Genomic DNA, 19,417 nt, shown 5'->3' with positions numbered 1-19,417 from the left:
CTGCAATAATTATAGTCGTGCTGGTAGCTTTAGTATGGTCTTTACCCCACTTATTTATTGGGGTTTCTTTGAGGATTTGTTGTTGGGAGAATTAATTTCTTATGTTCCAGTTATATTTTAGATATGAGAACCTCGTACAGTGTATAGCTAGTGAAGACCTTCTCGCAGTCTGTGGGCTTTCTATTGAGCTTGCTAGCTATGTCCTTTGATATGCAGAAGTTCTGCAATTTCATGCAATCCCATTTGTCCAACCATTCTTTGATTTGTTGTGTTTCTATTCTCTATTAAGATAATTCCGACCTGTGCTAACATATGGAACCAACTCAGATGTCCCTCAGTAGATGAATGGATCAAAAAATATGTGGTATATATACACAATGCAATTCTATGTCTCCATCAGAAAGAATGACATTGTCCCATTTGTTAGTAAATGGAAAGACTTGGAAAAAATTATATTAAGTGAAGTAAGCCAGACACAAAAAAACATAGGTCCCATGGTTTCCCTTGTTTACAATAATTAGTATATGTCTGAGACAAGCACAAAAGATCAGATAAATTAATGTTAGGTGAAATGAACCACAAGATAAGTGTTCAAACGTTTTTGCTTTCATGCAATTGTTTCTAACATATTTATAAGATGATTTATTTGTTGCTTTGTAAGTCCCTCCCCCATGGTATAACCTCTGCTTTCACTGTATTTGATTTTGGTATAATTTGTGGAGGGGAAGGAAAAAAATCATTTAAATAGGGATACAGGTGGACCCATTGCAACAATGAGATGTACAAATCGTTATGTCCAAAAAAGAACTTTACAACTTTGGAAGGGGCAGGGGGGCAGGAGGGGAGATGGGAAGGGATGGGAGGGGGAAACAAGGGAGGAGGCAACAATGCTTGATAAGATATGTACTCACTATCTTGCCCATGTAATTGTAATTCCTCTATACGGTATTTTCACAATAAGAAAAGAAAAGAAAAAAATGCTACATTAGTAAATCACAAAAATCATGGCATATTTTAAAAATTCAGAAATGCATGAATAAGTCCAATAGTATCCAGGTATTTTGAGGACTAAATACCACTGATTTAACAAGAACAAAATATGCAAATAATAGAATCTTAGCAGTGTACATGAGTGTACATAATTTAAAACTACTCTAAATTACAGTTTGTGGAAGATGGAATGTGGGTTTTCTAAAGGAAAACATCAGCACACTGTATAAATGAAATTAAAAATCTCATGAAAAGAGATTATAGTAGTTTCTGGAAAATACGATTTTAACAAGTGGTGGTCACAATCTTTCTGGTACTGACAAAAGTGCATACCTATTTAGGTAGATCCAAAAAAGATTCAAGTTACTCGAACTGATTTGAAACTTTGTCAAAGTAGTAAGATACAACTATAACATTATTATGGTTGTTGTCTCTGGCATGGAATTCAATTCCTCTTTTATTTGACAAATGAATATATGTAACTTCTCCAAATAAATGTCAAGACATAACTAAATATATAATCAGAAAAGTCATCAAGCAAGCCATATTGCAACTGGAGTAAAAGAAAAATCAGTCACACTGGTTCTGTATTTATTTTAAATGTTGATATTTTTTCATAAATTATTTCCTTTGGCTTTCATTTCTAAAACACAGTGTTAAATGATGTATGTCTTGGTAACTAATTTTGGATGTCTCCTTAAATTTTGCTCTGAGTATAATGTCTCACTTCAGGTAATAACCCCCGAAATGATGTTGATTACAAAACAAATGCTAATAACCACAGTTAATAATACACAGAATCTCATAAGAATGACACCAGTAAGCATAGGTTAACATTTTGATATCATGGTCTCATGACTGATGAGGCCTACCTGCATGAGTATAGTTGTGCCTAGATTCCTCCACCTAAATTTAGCCACTGTTAAAAAATGGTTATATCTTTATCTGTCCACCATCAGAGATTAAACCTGAGTATAGAACCTAAGGAAAACGATTAGGTAAGAATTTAGCTTTTCTGGATATAAAGTAAACAAAATACAGCATAGAGTAACTCACTGGTTTAAAGTCAAGCTATTTCTCCAAAACATTCTAAGCATTTCCTTACAATGTGTATTATTCTCAAGAAGGGAATGGGGAATGTGAGAAGAGGCCTAACCAAACATTGTCTTTAAATATACAGAATTTGGATTTACCTCTTTATTTCACTATAAGCATTTTTGATAAAAACTACTGTTTGAATAATTGATTTCCAGGTCAGATATAATATATCCTAGTTGCATATACCAAACTACATTCAGAAAACGGTAAATAGGAATTAACTAAATAAACCATATATAATAAATAGTAAAAAGTATATACCTATAGAGATAATATTTTGAAGAATGCATTGGAGAGTTCCCAGAAGGTGGCGGAGGAGAAGCTGGAGGCTAAACAAGCTCTCTCATAGAAAGCAGTTTTAGAGTTCCAGTGAACAGTCCTAAGCCAGACAATCACACCAAGTGTGTCGTTACAGGACAGAGAGTTAGGCCAGAGAGGGAAAATCCAGGCAATAGTCAGATCTGAGTTCTTGCCAGTAGCCGCCACTGCTACAGCTGCAGCGGTGGTGCCAGTGGCCAAACTCGCCATACCTGAATCACAGAAAATCTGGGAAGAAGGAGCCAGACACAGTGGGGGAGCAGATTCTACTCAACACCAGCAAGAACCGACAAGCAGCAGACATCTTCATCCTGCAGTTCGCAGACCAGGGACGACCCAGGAACCAACTCGGCATGAGTAGAAGCCTGACGTCCTCACTCCTTCTCAGGGAGCAGAAGAGGGAAGGCCACCCCTCCCCCCCACAGTACCAGAGATCTCCATCTTGGATAACCACAAAGCTTGGTGGAACTGCTATCCCCAACACAGGCCTTGGAAGAAAACTAGAGTCTTTAGCAGGTCACAAGAACTAAAGCTGACCTGCCAGACTCAGCTCCACCCAGGGAAAAGTCACCCAGCTCAGGTGCAAGCCCTAGGAGTGGCTTTCTTCACTGGGTAATCAGAGCCAGAGGCTACCCCTCCATTTAGCAGCTTTGACAATCAATTGAAATTCTGTAAACATAAACCCTGAGAATGGCTCCAGTCTGGGCTCTGTGAGTTTCTCACAAACTAGCCCCCAGGAAAAGCTGCTCTTTCCTGAAAGGCCTCAACTCTACCCAGAACCTAGCCTCATCAAAGCATCTCCAAACTTGAGGAAAAAAAAAAAAAGCAGATCTCCCTCCCATTGAACTAACCTGAGAGGAGGATTGCAAAATCCTGGGTAAAGCAGAGCATTTTTCTGCCTGTGCAAACAAACTGACTTAATAAACCAACCAAGCCACAGGAAAATCAAACACCACAAGGCGACAAGAGACTCCAACAAGAGGTTGGTTAAGACACAAGGGAGATACAGAATTTTTCCCACCCCTCCCAAAAAAAATCAAAGAACTGTTTTTTCTTCTTCTTTACTTTTTTTTTGTACTAATTATAAAAATTTTTTTTCTTTTCTAAAAGTTTTTAATTTTTAATTTTTACCTTTATTGAAAAAAATTGTTTTCTAGTAACTTTTTTTCCTCTTATAATTTTTATTTTAGGGATACATGTGTGTGTGCATTTTTCTTTCTTTTTGTTTTCTTTCTTTTTTTAAAAAAAATTCTTTTTGTTTTTTGTTTAGTTCTTCTGAACTTCTGATCTTTTTTACTTCCTTTCTTATCCTTTTCACCTTTTCTTGTCTTTCATTCTTCTTTATATGACTTAATTGTTGATCTGTACATCCTCAGATAAACCCATAGTTGATTATTAGACCCTACGCCCACTGTGTAAAAACTTAATCCACAAATTTATTACTCAATTCAAAACCTCTGAGACTTAAATTCCTTAATAGCAGTACTACCTCTTTACACATATATAATATTGTAGGTATTTTTATTTTTAAGTTTTTCACATCTCCTTTATATCCCTTCCCTTCTCTCATTATATTCACGTTCTTCTCTGAATAGTGTGTTTTCTCTTCTGCATAATATTTATAATTTTCACTTTTCTATTTTTTCTGGTCTCTTTTCTTTTCCCTTTCTCTTACTTCTTTTTCTCTCTCGCTCTACTTTCATCATATCCAACTTATTTCCTGATTTTAGATTAGGACTTAGTTAAGGTAACTCTCCCTGTACCTTCCCACATCACTCTATTCCTATTTTTTACCCACATCTCTCCCTAACCCTAATGATTTCTGGTTTTCCAAATGCTTTGCGGTTCGTAGCCCGTTAATACATAGTTGTTTGATGTTGAATAGATGTATCTATTGAACTAGATTGTATCCGCAGACTATTGACTATGCAAATAGAGACTTTGGTTGATGCTTGCCTTAAGTTAGAGTTCTAGCGCAAAACTGGTGTTATTTTCATCCCAAATGGGCACAGTAAGCCGGAAAAACACAAGAAAAATGGCAAGTACAGGTACCTCAACTCCCACTCATGATAATCAGGGGACAGAACAGATAATGAATAATCCAGAGGAGAGTTCCCAACTAGCTCTACAAACACTGCTGGCAAACATGATAAATGAAACGATTGAAAATATACAAAGGACTCTGTATGAGCGTGATAGAGAGAGAGGAAGAAAACAAAAGGTCAATACAGGAAAAGATTGAAAACCTACAAAGGACTCTGTATGAGCGTGATAGGGAGAGAGAGGAGGCAATCCAAAGGATTATACAGGAATATCATGAACATGAGGAAGCTACTCAAAAACTGATACAGGATTTGCATGAGCAGCTTGGGAATACCCAAAGAAAAAGGCAGGAATGGCGTGAACAGGCTGAGAACACTCAAAGAGAACTACAGGAATGGCATTAACGGGAGCGGGAGCAAGCTAAGCAAAGGGTAATACAAGAATTGAGAGCAGGATGAGAATACACAAAGATCACTACAGGCATTCATGGGATCCATTAACAAAGAGCTGAAGGAAGTCAGGGAGACCACAAGGGGAATGCTGAATGGAACCCAACAGAAGGAATGGGAGTCCAAGGAAACCATAGCCAATCAAGTAAGTGATTTGAGAATAAACACTGAACATCAAATTAAGGAAGTAAAGAAGTTCATAAGAGATCTAAAACCAGGCTTCAACAAAGAATTTGAAGCCATCAAAGCTGACCAATTAGAAGGAAAAGAAATAAAAAACAAAGTAGAAAGTCTTGACAGCAGATTAGACCATGCAGAAAATCAAATCTCGGGGACTGAAGGCAGCCTACATATTATAGCGAAAAAACATACAACCATCCAAGACAAGTCCAAGAAATATGATAGATCTATTCAACACTTGGAAGACACCATCAGAAAGCCTAATTTAAGGATAATGGGTGTAGAGGATCACCTAGAAACAGAAGTTAATGGTATAGGAAATTTATTTAATGGGATCCTAGCAGAGAACTTCCCAAACATGCAAAAAGATAGGCATATTCAGATACAAGAAGCAGTTAGAACTCCAAATAGACCAGACCAAAATAGGACATCCCACCGTCACATTATAATCCACACAGGATAAATTCAAACCAAGGAAAAGATCCTTAAAGCTGTCCAGGAGAAAAATTAATCATGTATAAAGGGAAACCAATTAGAATCACCTCATATTTCTCAGCAGAGACAATCAAAGCAAGAAGAGCCTGGACTGATGTATGCCATGCCCTAAACACAACAACTACCAACCAGGAATACTGTAAACAGCTATACTCTCCTTCATAACTGAAGGCCAAAAAAAACCTTCCATAGCAAAGAAAAATTGAAACAATACATCTCCATTAAACCAGCCTTACAAAAGATTCTTAAAGATGTCCTACACATAGAAAACCAAGAAGACCATGATAAAGGCCAAGAAACTGCACTCAAACGGAGAATCCAAGAACCATAAGAAGAACCCAGTTTTCGCAGCCCCCAAGAAGGTGGATAACATGGCAGGAACTCCCAAATACCTCTCAGTCTTATCTCTTAACATTAACGGCTTAACTTTCCAATTAAGGGACATAGATTTTCTAGTTGGATTAAAAAATAATACAAGATGCAAACATAAAGGGGATCCATATAGGGAAAGAAGAAATAAAACTCTCCCTCTTTGCAGATAGCATGGTCGTGTATTTAAAGAATCCCATAGACTCCACTCCCAAATTAATCAAGCTGATTCAAAACTTTGGCAAAGTAGCATGGTATAAAATTAACCCCCCAAAATCACTTGCTTTTCTGTATGGTAACAATGAGAAAAGTGTGGTTGAAATTAGGAAAGCAACTCCATTTGTAATAGCCCCACAAATAACAAAATACCTAGGAATTAACTTAACCAAAGACCTGAAGGACCTCTATGATGAAACTTTAAAAACTTGAAAAAGGAAATCAAAACATAACTTCCAAAATGGCAAAACCTCCATTGCTCCTGGATTGGAAAGATTAACATCGTGAAAATGGCAATACTTCCCAAGGCTATCTACAAATTCAATGTGATACCTATCAAAATTCCAACCTCATTCTTCATGAAAATAGAAGAGGCAATCCAAAAATTCATATAGAACAATAAAAGACCCCGAATACCAAAAACTCTCCCCAACGGAAAGAACACTGCTGGAGGAATATCAACACCAAATTTCAAACTCTACTATAAAGCCATAGTAATCAAAACAGCTTGGTACTGGCATAAGAACAGACCTCAGGACCAAGGGAATAGAATTGAAAACTCAGAAATGAACCTATACACCCATTGCTATCTAATCTTCGATAAGGGAGCTAAAAAAAATGGAAGAAAGACAGCCTCTTCAGTAAATGGTGCTAGCAAAATTGGTTAACTACTTGTAGAAAACTAAAGCTAGATCCTTATATATCACCCTGCACCAGAATCAACTCTAAATGGACCAAAGACCTCGGAGTCAAAGCAGACACTCTGAAGACATTACTGGATGGAATAGGAGAATCCTTAGGTCTCCTTTGCACAGGCCGAAATTTTCTGAATAGAGACCCGGAAACACAATAAATCAAAGTGGACAAATTCGATTGCATGAAGGTGCAGAGCTTATGCATGGCAATGGACATAGCTAGCAAGATCAATAGAAAGCCCACGGATTGGGAGAAGATCTTCAGTAGCCATACAACGGACAAGGGTCTCATATGTAAAATAAACTTGGAACTCAAAAAATTAAATCCCTCAACAACGTGCCCTCAAAGAAACAACTGCCGAATAAATAAGTGGGCTAAAGACTTAAAGAGAAACTTCTCTGAAGAAGAAAGAAGGATGGCCAATAGAAACATGAAGAAATGCTCAACATCCCTACCCATTGAAGAAATGCAAACCAAAACAACATTGAGGTACCACCTCACCCCAGTTAGAATGGCTTTAATCAAGAATTCTAACAACAACAGATGCTGGAGGGGATGTGGACAGAAGGGAACCTTACTTCATTGTTGGTGGGAGTGTAAACTTGTTCAACCAATTTGGAAAGCATTATTGAGGTTCCTCAAAATTCTTCACATAGAGCTTCCCTATGACCCAGAAATCCAACTTTTGGGCATTTACCCAAATATTTACAAACAAGACCACACTAAAGCTACCAGCACAACTATGTTTATTGCAGCATTATTTACCACAATTAAGATATGGAACCAACCCAGATGCCCCTCAGTAGATGAATGGATCAAGAAAATGTTGTATATCTACACAATAGAATTCTATGCCTCCATCAGAAAGAATGACATTGCCCCATTTGTTAGGAAATGGAAAGGCTTGGAAAAATTATATTAATTGAAGTAAGCCAAGCCCAAAGAAACATAGTTCCCATGGTTTCCCTTATTTGCAATATCAATTATATGTATGAGTTAAGCAGAAAATGCAGATAATGTGATGTTAGGAAAATGAACCCTTAGATATGTATTTAAATATTTGTTTTCATTCATGCATCTGTTTCTAATGCATTTATAAGATTATTTCTTTGTTGCTTTGTTTGTCCCTCCCCATAGTATAACCCCTGCTTTCACTATAATTGATGTCGGTATAATTTGTGGAGGAGAAGGGGAAAAACAAGTCGTTTAAGGATACAGGTGGACCTGTTGCAACAATGAGAAGTACAAGTTGTCATGTCGAAAACGAACTTTACAACTTTGTTGGGTGGGGGGAGGATTGGGTGGGGTGACGGGGGGGGGCGGAGGCTGGGAAGGGATGAGAAGGGTAAACAAAGGAGGAGGCTGCAATGCTTGAAAAGAAATGTACTCATTATCTTGCCCATGTAATTGTAACCCCTCTGTGCATTATGTTCACAATAAAAAAAAAGATATGGTAAGTAAAGTTTTATGAATGAAAAAAAAAGAAAATGCACTGGAAATATTCTAATAAAGTAATTAATTGGATTGAACAATTTCACATTGACAGCAATTAACTAGAATAATTTAAGGCTTATTGGACAAGATTGTCTTTGTAAATGATAAAAACTTATTTCTTCTTTTACTTTGTCAGCGAAATAACTGCAAAAAAAGCAACTTAACATATGAATCTATAACAACTGGAATGAATTTTTGTCTTTTTATTATCAAATATTAATTTCACATAGTAATTTTTTTGTGTTATACACATATGTCCACATAATGTAGCTTGTAAAATTTTATTCCTTTTGTTAATTTAATTATCCTACTTTTTTACTTAATTTTATGGTGTGATCATACTAACTTATAAAGTATTTGAGCATATTTACTCCACACTATTTCTCTTTATTTCCTCATTCACTTTTTTCCAAACTTAATAACTTCCATCTTTTACACTTGGGTCATTTATTTTATTTTCTTGGACTAGAGTCTCCATATGAGAAATCTAGTATTTGTTTTTCACAATATGACTTATTCCTTTAATATGAAGGTTTCCAGTTCTATCTATTTTCCTGCAGAATAAGTGATTTCATTATCATGTTTGGCTACACAATATATCATTGTGTATATATGCATTTATATATTACAATTTCTTTATTCAATCAAAGATTAAGGAACATGTAGATGAATTCTGTAGTTATTCATGTTTTGGGTTTTTTTGGGGGGACAATAAAGGATGTAAATAATGATATTTGGATTGAGAAATGTGATCTTTAGGTTTTCACTCTAGTATTTGAAATATCCTCCCACCTGCTCTTTCATCAGTATTTCAATAATGCTTTATATTTAAAAAGTGAAATTTAATTACACTTGCGACGGTGTTCTTTTTCAGTATCTATGTTATTTTTATTACAGTGTTACATTTAGTATGTTATGTGAGTATGGGGATGTATGTGAACATGAATATGCATGAATGTTTGTAAGGAAGCTGAATGTATGTGAGATGCAGGATTGAAATAAAAGTTTGAGACCTGTAAGTTGCTAAATTGATGTATATGTCCAGTTTGTGGAATGTGATTTCAAGATCCAATTTTGCTAGGTTTCATACCAAGTAAGTAGATGTTTCTAATCCAAAATCATAAAGAATAAAACAGCTATTCTGTTTCATAATTATTTTCTTAGTACTCCATACATTGTAATAAGTGGAAAAAATGATTGAAAGTGGGATGGGTCAGTGGTAATCCTTTAGAAACTAAAATTTCCTCAAAATCTTCAGATGTATTCTTTGGATAAAAATCACAAATATATTTATAAACATACAGATAAAATGTGAACATCTCATATAAGTAAATATATGTATATAATATAAATATATCATATACTTAGTTATATTTTAAACGTGTATCATATATATTTATTTATATTTAAATGTAATTCATCTAATAACATATATATATATAAATATATGCATTGTTTTTCTTTTTTCTTTTTTTTTTGATCAGTTGTGGGGCTTGAATTCTGTGCTTGGGTACTGTCCCTGTGCTCTTCAGCTGAAGGCTAGCACTCTACCACTTGAGTCATAGCGCCACTTTCGGTTTTCTGGTGGTTTATTAGAGATAAGAATAACATAGTCTTTCTTGCTCCGGCTGGCATTGAACTGTGATCCTCACATCATAGCCTCCTGAATAGTTACAATTACAGGCGTGAGCCACCAGCACCTGGATATATATATATATATATATATATATATATATATATATATATATATACATATATATCTGAGATGTGTTAGTGGAACAAAGGGTACAGAAATCATTATTCTTATCACTAAAGGACTTCACATTGGCAGGTATAATTACAAGAAGACAAATAATAAATATTCACAGTGGCACAAAAATCCCTTAGGTGACTAGCAAGACAGTACTTTTTCCAGACACTGTATGAGATGTGAGAGGTTTGCAACCTAAGAAGCTGTAGAAGATATTGAACCCTAAACATAACTGACAATTGCATGAACCCAGTCTTCTCTGACGGAATTAGCAAGGACTATCTTGGAGATTCTTGTTAGGTACATGATGAAAAGTTTATAGTTTAGTTGTGAGTACAGAGCTCTTTACACCTGTCACTCAGACATTAACTATATTTAATATAGTTCCTTTTGTTCTAACATATTTTCATGGTTCAGGAAACTGGTTTTGTTTGTGAAAACTTGGCTGTTCACAACATAGACATTGGTTTTCATTCCTTTTAAAATTACTGTCTGCATAGTGTTCTATGAGATGAGCTGCTCTTTACCAAATCATAAGGATAAACTTACTGTGATTCAAACTTGGACAGCAGCTAGCTTATTCCCTCCCCTAGAAAACCATCTGTCCAGTCTTCTTTACATGTCAACAAATGGTTATTTCCTTGCAAAAGTCTGCCAGTGAGTCAAACCTAACTCACCCAAGTGAGGTGAATTCCTCTCCCATGTTTTCCTTACATTAAAAATGGTGATAACTGTTTAGCCATGCACATACTTTTTAATGTAAAGTGTTCCTCCTATTTTCCATAATGTGAATCAAGTAGAGTAACCAGGTTAAGATTTTGAAAGAGCTTTTGAAAGAGTTTTTAACGTTGAAATTTTTCCTGGGTATGAATTTTTGGAGAAATATCCCCATTCAAATATGAAGGATGCACTTTTTTTGTGCTGGTACTTCTGTTTGAACTCCTAGACTTGAGCTCTATCTGGGCTTTAATTCTCAATATTTGGACTATACCACCTGAGCCACACCTTCACATCTTCCTTTTACCACAAGTGGAGAAATGAATCTCTTAGGTTTATTCATTTGGAATAACTTAGAATTGCAATTGTCAAATTTGAACCTACCTAGTAGATAGGTGTAAGCTACGGGTCCTCTGCTAAAACTCATTTCTTACATATAAATAATCATAAAAAAGAGAAAAAAATATTAGCTCAATTATATATGTGTTGTCCGATAAAACAAATCACTTGCTACTGGAAGATAGAAAGAGAGAATTTATAGATGAAATGGGGGACAGAGACATAAAGAAAGAAGAAAGGAAAGGAGGGTAAATGAGAGAAGGAGAAGAAAGGAGAGGATAGGAGGGAGGAGCTGAGTAGAATTGTCTATAAGGTATTATTCGACAATCAGTGCTTTGCATTTATGTAGCCAAAGCTTTATATATTTGGTAGTAGTAAATTGAGATATAAAATACCAATTTACAGGTAATAACCTGTTAGTGTGCTTCCTTCTGCACCAAGGGTGCCACAGTGATGTTACTGTTACAGAAAGGGCAAGAGTAAGCAGTTTAAGTGATTCTGAGAAACAATAAATTATATGCCAGGAATGCTCCCTTGTATGGTGAAGTCAAGCATCACTCTTGTTCTCTGATCTAGTCTTCCTCTCAACAAGAATAATACAAACAGAAGAGGAAGGAGATACCTGAGTAATGATCATCTCTCTTTTTACCCTCTTCCCTTGGCCTCTCAAATAGTAAACCACAAGAGACTTAACCTGAACTAGTGGGGGTAATGGCAGGAAAAAGTTCAGTTTAGCTTAATGGGAAAGTTTAAAAATAATTGGGGCAGCTTTTCAAATACTGAAATAAAACGTTTGTAATTGTTAATAAAAAGTAACTCTAAATGTATTGAAAATTTAGAAGACTACAGGGCTCACTCCATAGTGGAATCTGCATAATTAAACTGACTCCTGCTTCTATCAGAAATTGAAGACCGTTCCAAACTTCCAATACTAGGTAAATTTCCCTTGATATTTACTTAAAGTGTGTGAATATGATGCAGAAAACATTACTCATGTAACTGTAACCCCTCTGTACACAATTTTTACAATAAAAATGGATAAAAATTTAAGAAAAAGATTGCTGAAGTGATAAGCAATGGAAATTCATGATGGATAGTATAATGCTGAGAGCATGGAAATTATGTTCCTTCCATCTTCTGTGAGTAGAGAAGAAAAACGCTTTATTGGATGGCCTTGAAGTTCCAATTCTGAAATAATAAAGGAGACCTATCTCAGCCATTCAGAGATTAGAAATGTGGAGAAATAGCCTCATTTATGTACATCAAACATGGAAGAGGGAATGTGGTAAGCCCAAAGCCAAATGCCAAAGGCAGAGAAATTTAACAAAATACCATGAAGTTGAAACAAGTCTTAAAAGGGAGAGTTGGGCTTAAGGGGAGTAGTGCAGAAGAATGGAGAGAGAAATGGTGGATTAATAGAGTCATAACAATCAATGTACATATGTAAGAATATAAGTAGGAAACTTGAAGGGATAGGTGGGGTTGGGTAAGGGAAGGAAGAAAAATGAGAAGTTTGACAATGATCCGGATGCACTGTACATTGAAATGCAGATACACTCTATTCAACACTGACAGGATGAAGCGAAATCCCTTTACACAACTACCTAAAGATAAAATTTCTTTTGAAGTTTTAATATTAAGAGACCAGAAACATAAACCTTTAGAGATAAATAAGAAGATATCATTGACATATTATTGATGATTGTGCTCCTTTCAATATACAAAAATTAATGTTTCAAGTCTGCTGTAAATGTAAATTTTATTTTGCCAATTATTTTTTGCAAATTTCTTAAAATGTAGAGAACCAAAGTCCAATATCCTTTCACTTCCAATAAAAAAATCTTTTGACCTTTAGGTTACTCAATTGTTACAAATATATTACTGTAATTCATTGGGACTAATTTCATTCCATATTTAAAATTACATTTTATATCTCTAAAATCTTTTAAAATCTTCTCTCCGGCACAGTTATGGATAGATAACTGATGTGGACAGAATCAAAATTATTCAGAAAGTTGTAAATGGATGTTTACCTAGTTTTCTCTCTACTGGATCATAGAATACAGATTGTCCTAATTGGAAAAAGTTAGCCTTCCCAGGTTTTCTGCATATAAACACTCCATCAACATTTTCTTATTAGAGGAGTATTCAAGATTAGTTATTTGTTGATTGATAATGACTGAGGATGACAGAAAGGTGAAGGAAGACCATTTACTCTTCAGTGAAGTTCTGACGTGTGCTTCACAAAATGTTATGAAAGCTCTCCATGAGAAATCTAGCAGCTGCATTTCTAAAAAATCCTTGGGTTGTTACACTTTCTGATAATGTTGAATTCAAGTACTTCTCCTTGGAGATCCATACTATTCAATGATGCTGTATTAGCTCCTTGTTACAGTTTGCAGACCGGTGTTGGTGATGAAATTTGTGCTTTTCAAAATTGCTTTCGAATTCCATCCACAAACTGCAGACAAAATTTATCTGAAAAAATTTGTATCTGTTGATAGTGCATATATTTTTATTTTTTCATTATAAACATAGAATATAGTAAAATTTTTCATAGCAATTACACTGCGCTAGGTTGTGGGCAGATTTTAATGTAAAGAATATACTGTGTTCATGTAGAGAATTTGAGTATCCAAAATTTTAATATACTTGTGGTCCTAAAACAAATACCTTACTGATATTGCGTGACAAATACAATTTCCATAAGTATAGAAGTTTTCTTGTATCTTTTTTATATGTATTTTTATTGTAAAGATACTGTACATAGGGGTTACAGTTACATAAGTAAGGTAATGAGTACATTTCTTATTAAGCATTGTTACCCCCTCCTTTGTTTTTCCCTACTATCCCTTACCTTCACACCTCCCCAACTCCCCCTTCCAGCCCCTCCTCTGATAGTGTCTAGTACATCTCAGTGTTACAATGGGTCAACCTGTATCCTTTCCTTATATATTAAATGAAGATATGCTGGCTTGGTTTATGATGATTCTACTTGTGTAGAAACACCTAAAATCACTTGCCAAGTCCAAGAGCACATAAAAGAAACGCCATCAAATTTTTGTCCATTGGTATAATTGTGTTTGACACATTTGACAGGTTACAAATTATTCTCAAACTTCACTACATTAAAAATACTTTCTTTTTTTCCCTTATTTTCTTGGCCAGGAAATCAGCAAGACTTCAGTCAGCATTTCTCACATAGGACTTTTCACATTAGTTGGTTAAATGTATATGTAGAGACTAGTCATTTGAGAATTCACTCATCTGCTTAGGAATTGATGCTGGCTGTTAGAAAACAGCTCAAAGAAGGATGTCATTCAAAGCCTTATAACTTTATTATTTGCCAGGGTACTCTCCTGCTACTTTGGTTGTTGAGAGTGTCTACAAGAGCAAGCATTCCGTGGGGACCAGGGATACAACATATGGCCTATACTTACGGAGATTTCTGAGTGACTTGCTATCATTTGTACTGCATTTTGCAAGTCAAATCTGTCTAAACCTACCAGTTTTAAGAGATAAGAGTAGCGGTAAAAGAACTCTTAGAGACAAATCTTCAACATACCTTGTTCCAAGCATTCCGTCTAAGGCATATTCAGGAAGTGAAACTTGTGTTCTCTGTAATTATTTGTCTTTCTCCATGTGTGCATGTATACATGTGTATATGTATATATGTATTTGTGTGTAAAGTAACGTACAAGTGTACATATATAAGGGCATATACAAATTTATATATGCATATGTAAATAAAATTACATATATAAATATATGTGCATATCTATCAGTTGTTCATTGATTTAATATAGAGTTCCCAGGACATTGTCATTCTCACAAAGTGTACAAGATAAATTGCTCTGAGGGTCTGTGCTCTATGATGAGCATCCCTTGTACTCACTTCCCCCATGACTTTGTTTTTCATCGCTATGAAAAACTTGGGTCTACTTTCCATTGGATAGCTTTATTTTCATTACATGTAGTTACTAACATAATAAAAACAAAAGATTGCTTGTAAAAGAAAAAGAACGTTCAGGTCACAGGTAAAAAATATCTTATCGATGGAGGCATAGAATTTCATTGTGTATATATACCACATTTTCTTGATCCATTCATCTAAAGGGTTGGTTCCATATCTTACCTATAGTAAATAATGCTGCAATAAACATAGTCGTGCTGGTAGGTTTAGTGTGGTTTTGATTGTAAACATTTGGGTAAATGCCCAAAAGTGGGATTGCTGGGTCATAAGGGAGCTCTATGTGGAGTCTCTTGAGAAACCTCCATACTAATATTCTATGCCTCCATCAGAAAGAATGACATTGCCCCATTTGTTAGGAAATGGAAAGACTTGGAAAAAATTATATTAAGTGAAGTAAGCCAGGCCCAAAGAAACATAGGTCCCATGGTTTCCCTTATTTGCAATATCTAGTATATGTCTGAGTCAAGCAGAAAAGGTCAGATAAGGTGATGTTAAAGAAATGATCCCTAAGATATGCATTCAAATGTTCTTTTTTCTTTCATGCGATTGTTTCTAACACATTCATAAGATTATTTCATTGTTGCTTTGTATGTCCCTCCCCCACAGTATAACCCCTGCTTTCACTGTATTTGAGGTCGGTATAATTTGTGGAGGGGAAGGGGAAAATCAAATCGTTTAAATAGGGATACAGGTGGACCCAATGCAACAATGAGATGTATAAGTTGTTATGTCGAAACAGAAATTTACAAATTTTGTGCGAGGGGAAGGTGGGAGGGGAGGGGAGGATTAGGGGGGAGTGGGGGGGAGGATGGGAAGGGATGGGAAGGGGACAAAAATGAGGAGGCTACAATGCTTGATAAGAAATGTACTCATTATCTTCCCCATGCAATTGTAACTCTTCTGTAGAGTATAGAAAAAAGTAATAGAAAAAAGAAATAGAAAAAAGTATCTTATCCATCCCAATGATTCCTATGAGATAAAATTTATAATACTAGTAAAAGTGAAAAGGAATTCCTAGATCTGGTGTTTTTCCATTTAGAATGGCAAAGAATAATATCACATCGCTGTTATAACTCTTAAAGAATGCAAAGGTAACTTATGGTCTCTATCATGTTCCCACAAAACCAGGAGATTCTGAAGGATAATAGTAGAACAACAGAAATTCTAAGTAGCAAACATGGAGCATGAAAGAGAATAAGAGGAAATGAGAGAGAGTGAAAGAAAGAGAGAAATATAAAAATGAAAGTGCATAACAGATTAAAAAAAGAACTGAATGAGAAAATTCATACTGCTATCTTTAGACTCTATGTGTACATTCGAAGGTATCTGATGTATGATAAACCATCAAAATGAAATATAAAGTTACTTTGATGAAAATAAAAATGACTCAGAAGTTGCAAATGCAAAAACAATCTTCACAGAAGCAAACTCTCAGAGATATTTCATGACTTTGGAAAGGATAAAGTGGCTGAAGTTAGTATAAATTTAGAAGTACGACAATTCACCAAAATATAAAACAATATTTATATCTTTCATTATATAACCCAAAGCAGAAAGCAAATGTTGTTTAGATGATGTTTTGAAAACACAGTCTCTCAGGTGCTGGGAAGGTGGCTCAGCGGTAGAGTGATTGCCTTGCATGCATGAGGCCCTGGGTTTGATTCCTCAGCACCACATAAGCAGAAAAAGATGGAAATGGTGCTGTGGCTCAAGTGGAAACGCTAGCCTTGAGATGAGGGACAGCACCCAGTTTCCAGACCCCATGATCAACAAAATAAAAATAAAAAACAAAAAAATCAGTGTCTCACTTTTGTGGCCTCAACTCTGTAATATTGTTCCTTCAGCCTAGGGCTAAGTTTTAAGATGTAGACACTTATCAACACTCCTGATTCAGATTCTACTTGATCATTTTTTAAATAAATATTTTGTTCTTAATTTTGCTCTTTGTAAATTCACATGCACCTATAAAAAATTGTTTGGCCATCCAGTAACCTTCTCAAATAACCTCCTAATGATGACTTACAAAAAGTTGTATTATATTATAAGTAGAATAATGCTACAAATAAAGAAAACTAATAATTAAATATTAATGATTAATAAAATAAAAAACAAAACAATTACTAGTATTTTCAGTATTTGAAGTGTACTACATATTAGATTTTAGCATTTTCTCATATTCCTATACAGTTAACACTGGCTACGGTTGTGATGTTAAACAAGAGTTTTATAGAACATGACTACTCTTTAAAATTACCCACTAAGATTACTATTTAAGGCTCATCTCATCATTTGTTTATGGTTTATATCATCATTTGTTCCTTGCTAGCATATAAAGTAAGGAAGGTCTAAGGTTTTAACAGAAACTGTGTAGTTAACAAAATCTAAACTCTTCACTCTGCTTCTTTACACAAAGACTTTGCAACTTTTCTTTAATCAAGTTTCTATAAACTCTGAAATGTACATTCTTAGTAGTATATGTCTGCTACCATAAATCTTAAATACTTCATAGAAAAGTTTTATATCTGCCAAAAAGTCCTAATTTTGGCATATATAACCAAATACTCAAAATTAAATATATTTAAAACATTAAACCTTTTAACAAACCTTAACACTTGCTGCTGTGTTCGTTATGACAGGTGCCTTGTATAGAATAATTGAATTCCTCCTCCTATACATCTCTTGAACAACAAATATCTGGAATTATTTTGTTTTTGACATGTCAATCTTGACTTTATTTTTAAATGTGTGCTTATGTAAGAAATATATGGTTCTAAAATTTCATGACAATTTTTTTGAGCTTACTTTTTGTTGAATTGTATAGTTTAATAAAATCAATTACACTTTATATATAAAAAGTGTTCTCTGCTCAATTCAGCATCACATACACTAACATTGGAACGATACAGGGAAGATTAGCATGGCCCCTGCACAAGGATGACATGCAAATTCATGGAGCATTCCACATTTTTACAAGAACAGATGCTGGTGGAGATGTGGCCACAAGGGAACCGTATGCATTGTTGGTGTGAGTGTATACTTGTTCAACCACTTTGGAAAGCAGAATTGAAGTTCCTCAAAAGACTCCACATAGAGCTCCCCTATGACTCAGCAATTCCACTTTTGGGCATTTACCCAGATGATCACAAACAAGACAATACTAAAACTACCAGCACAACTATGTTTATTGCAGCATTATTACCATAGCTAAGATATGGAACCGACCCAGATGCCCCTCACTAGATGATTGGATCATGAAAATGTGGTATATATACACAATGAAATTGTATGCCTCCATCAGAAAAAATGGCATTACTCAATTTTTTAGGAAATGGAAGACTTGGAAAAATATTAAGAGAAGTAAGCTAAGGCCAAAGAAACATAGGCCCCTGTTTTCCCTTATTTTCAATAATGAATATATGTCTGTCATATGACCTGATAAAATGATGTTAAGGGAATTGAACCCCAAGATAGGGACACAATTGGTATTTTGTTTCTTGCTGTTGTTTCTAACATATTTATAATGTGTAATGTGATTTTTTGTTTCTTTATATGTTCCTCCCCCACTCTATAACTTCTGTTTTCACTTTATTTGAAGTTGGTTCACCTACATCTTGTATGTACACTTCTCTAATTTGCAGAGGGGAAGGGAAAAAAGGCTCAAATAAGGATACAGGTTGACCCATTATAACAATGAAAAGCACAGGTAACTATGTTGAAAAATGAACTTTACACTCTCGTTGGAGGCAGGGAGAGAAGAGTGTACTTGTTGAGGTGGGAGGGAAGGGATGATAGATGAAATATAAAGGAGGAGGCAACAATGCTTGTTAGGAAATGTACTAATTATCCTGCTTATGTGAATGTGAACCCTCTGTACAGTATGATTACAGTAAAAAACATATAAAATTGTCCTGAGATGGAAGAGTTTATTTCCTCTATTTTACCCATATAATATCATTAACAATGAAATTAATGTGACTTCTGGGAAGATGGCGGAGGAGAATCTCTCATATAGAAAGCAGTTTTAGTATTCTAATGAACAGTCCTATGATAGAGAATCACAGCAAGTGTGCCATTACAGTACAGAGAGTTTGGCCAGAGAGGCAAAATCCAGGCAAGTAGACAGATCTGAGCACTTGCCTGTATAGCTTCAGCTGCGTCGGCTGCTGTGGCTGCCATGGCTGCAGTAGCCACAATACCTATAACACAGAGAATCTGGGACAAAGGTGCCAGACACAGGAGGCAAGCAGATTCCACTCAACACCAGCAAGAATTGACAAGGAAAAGGTATCT

The 19,417-nt window shown here is 35.2% G+C and overlaps 1 non-coding gene across 1 annotated transcript; it reads left to right on the top strand.

Moving 5' to 3' along the window:
* Positions 1-17,989: 17,989 nt before the first annotated feature.
* On the top strand, positions 17,990-18,096 carry LOC122108370. The gene has a single exon (XR_006147552.1). It is a non-coding gene; the product is annotated as a U6 spliceosomal RNA (small nuclear RNA).
* Positions 18,097-19,417: the final 1,321 nt, after the last annotated feature.

This window comes from Dipodomys spectabilis, unplaced genomic scaffold (genome assembly GCF_019054845.1).
Source record: "Dipodomys spectabilis isolate Male_0828 unplaced genomic scaffold, ASM1905484v1 ptg000058l, whole genome shotgun sequence".
Taxonomy (NCBI): Eukaryota; Metazoa; Chordata; class Mammalia; order Rodentia; family Heteromyidae; genus Dipodomys; species Dipodomys spectabilis.
This window is presented reverse-complemented; position numbering and strand designations above follow the sequence as displayed.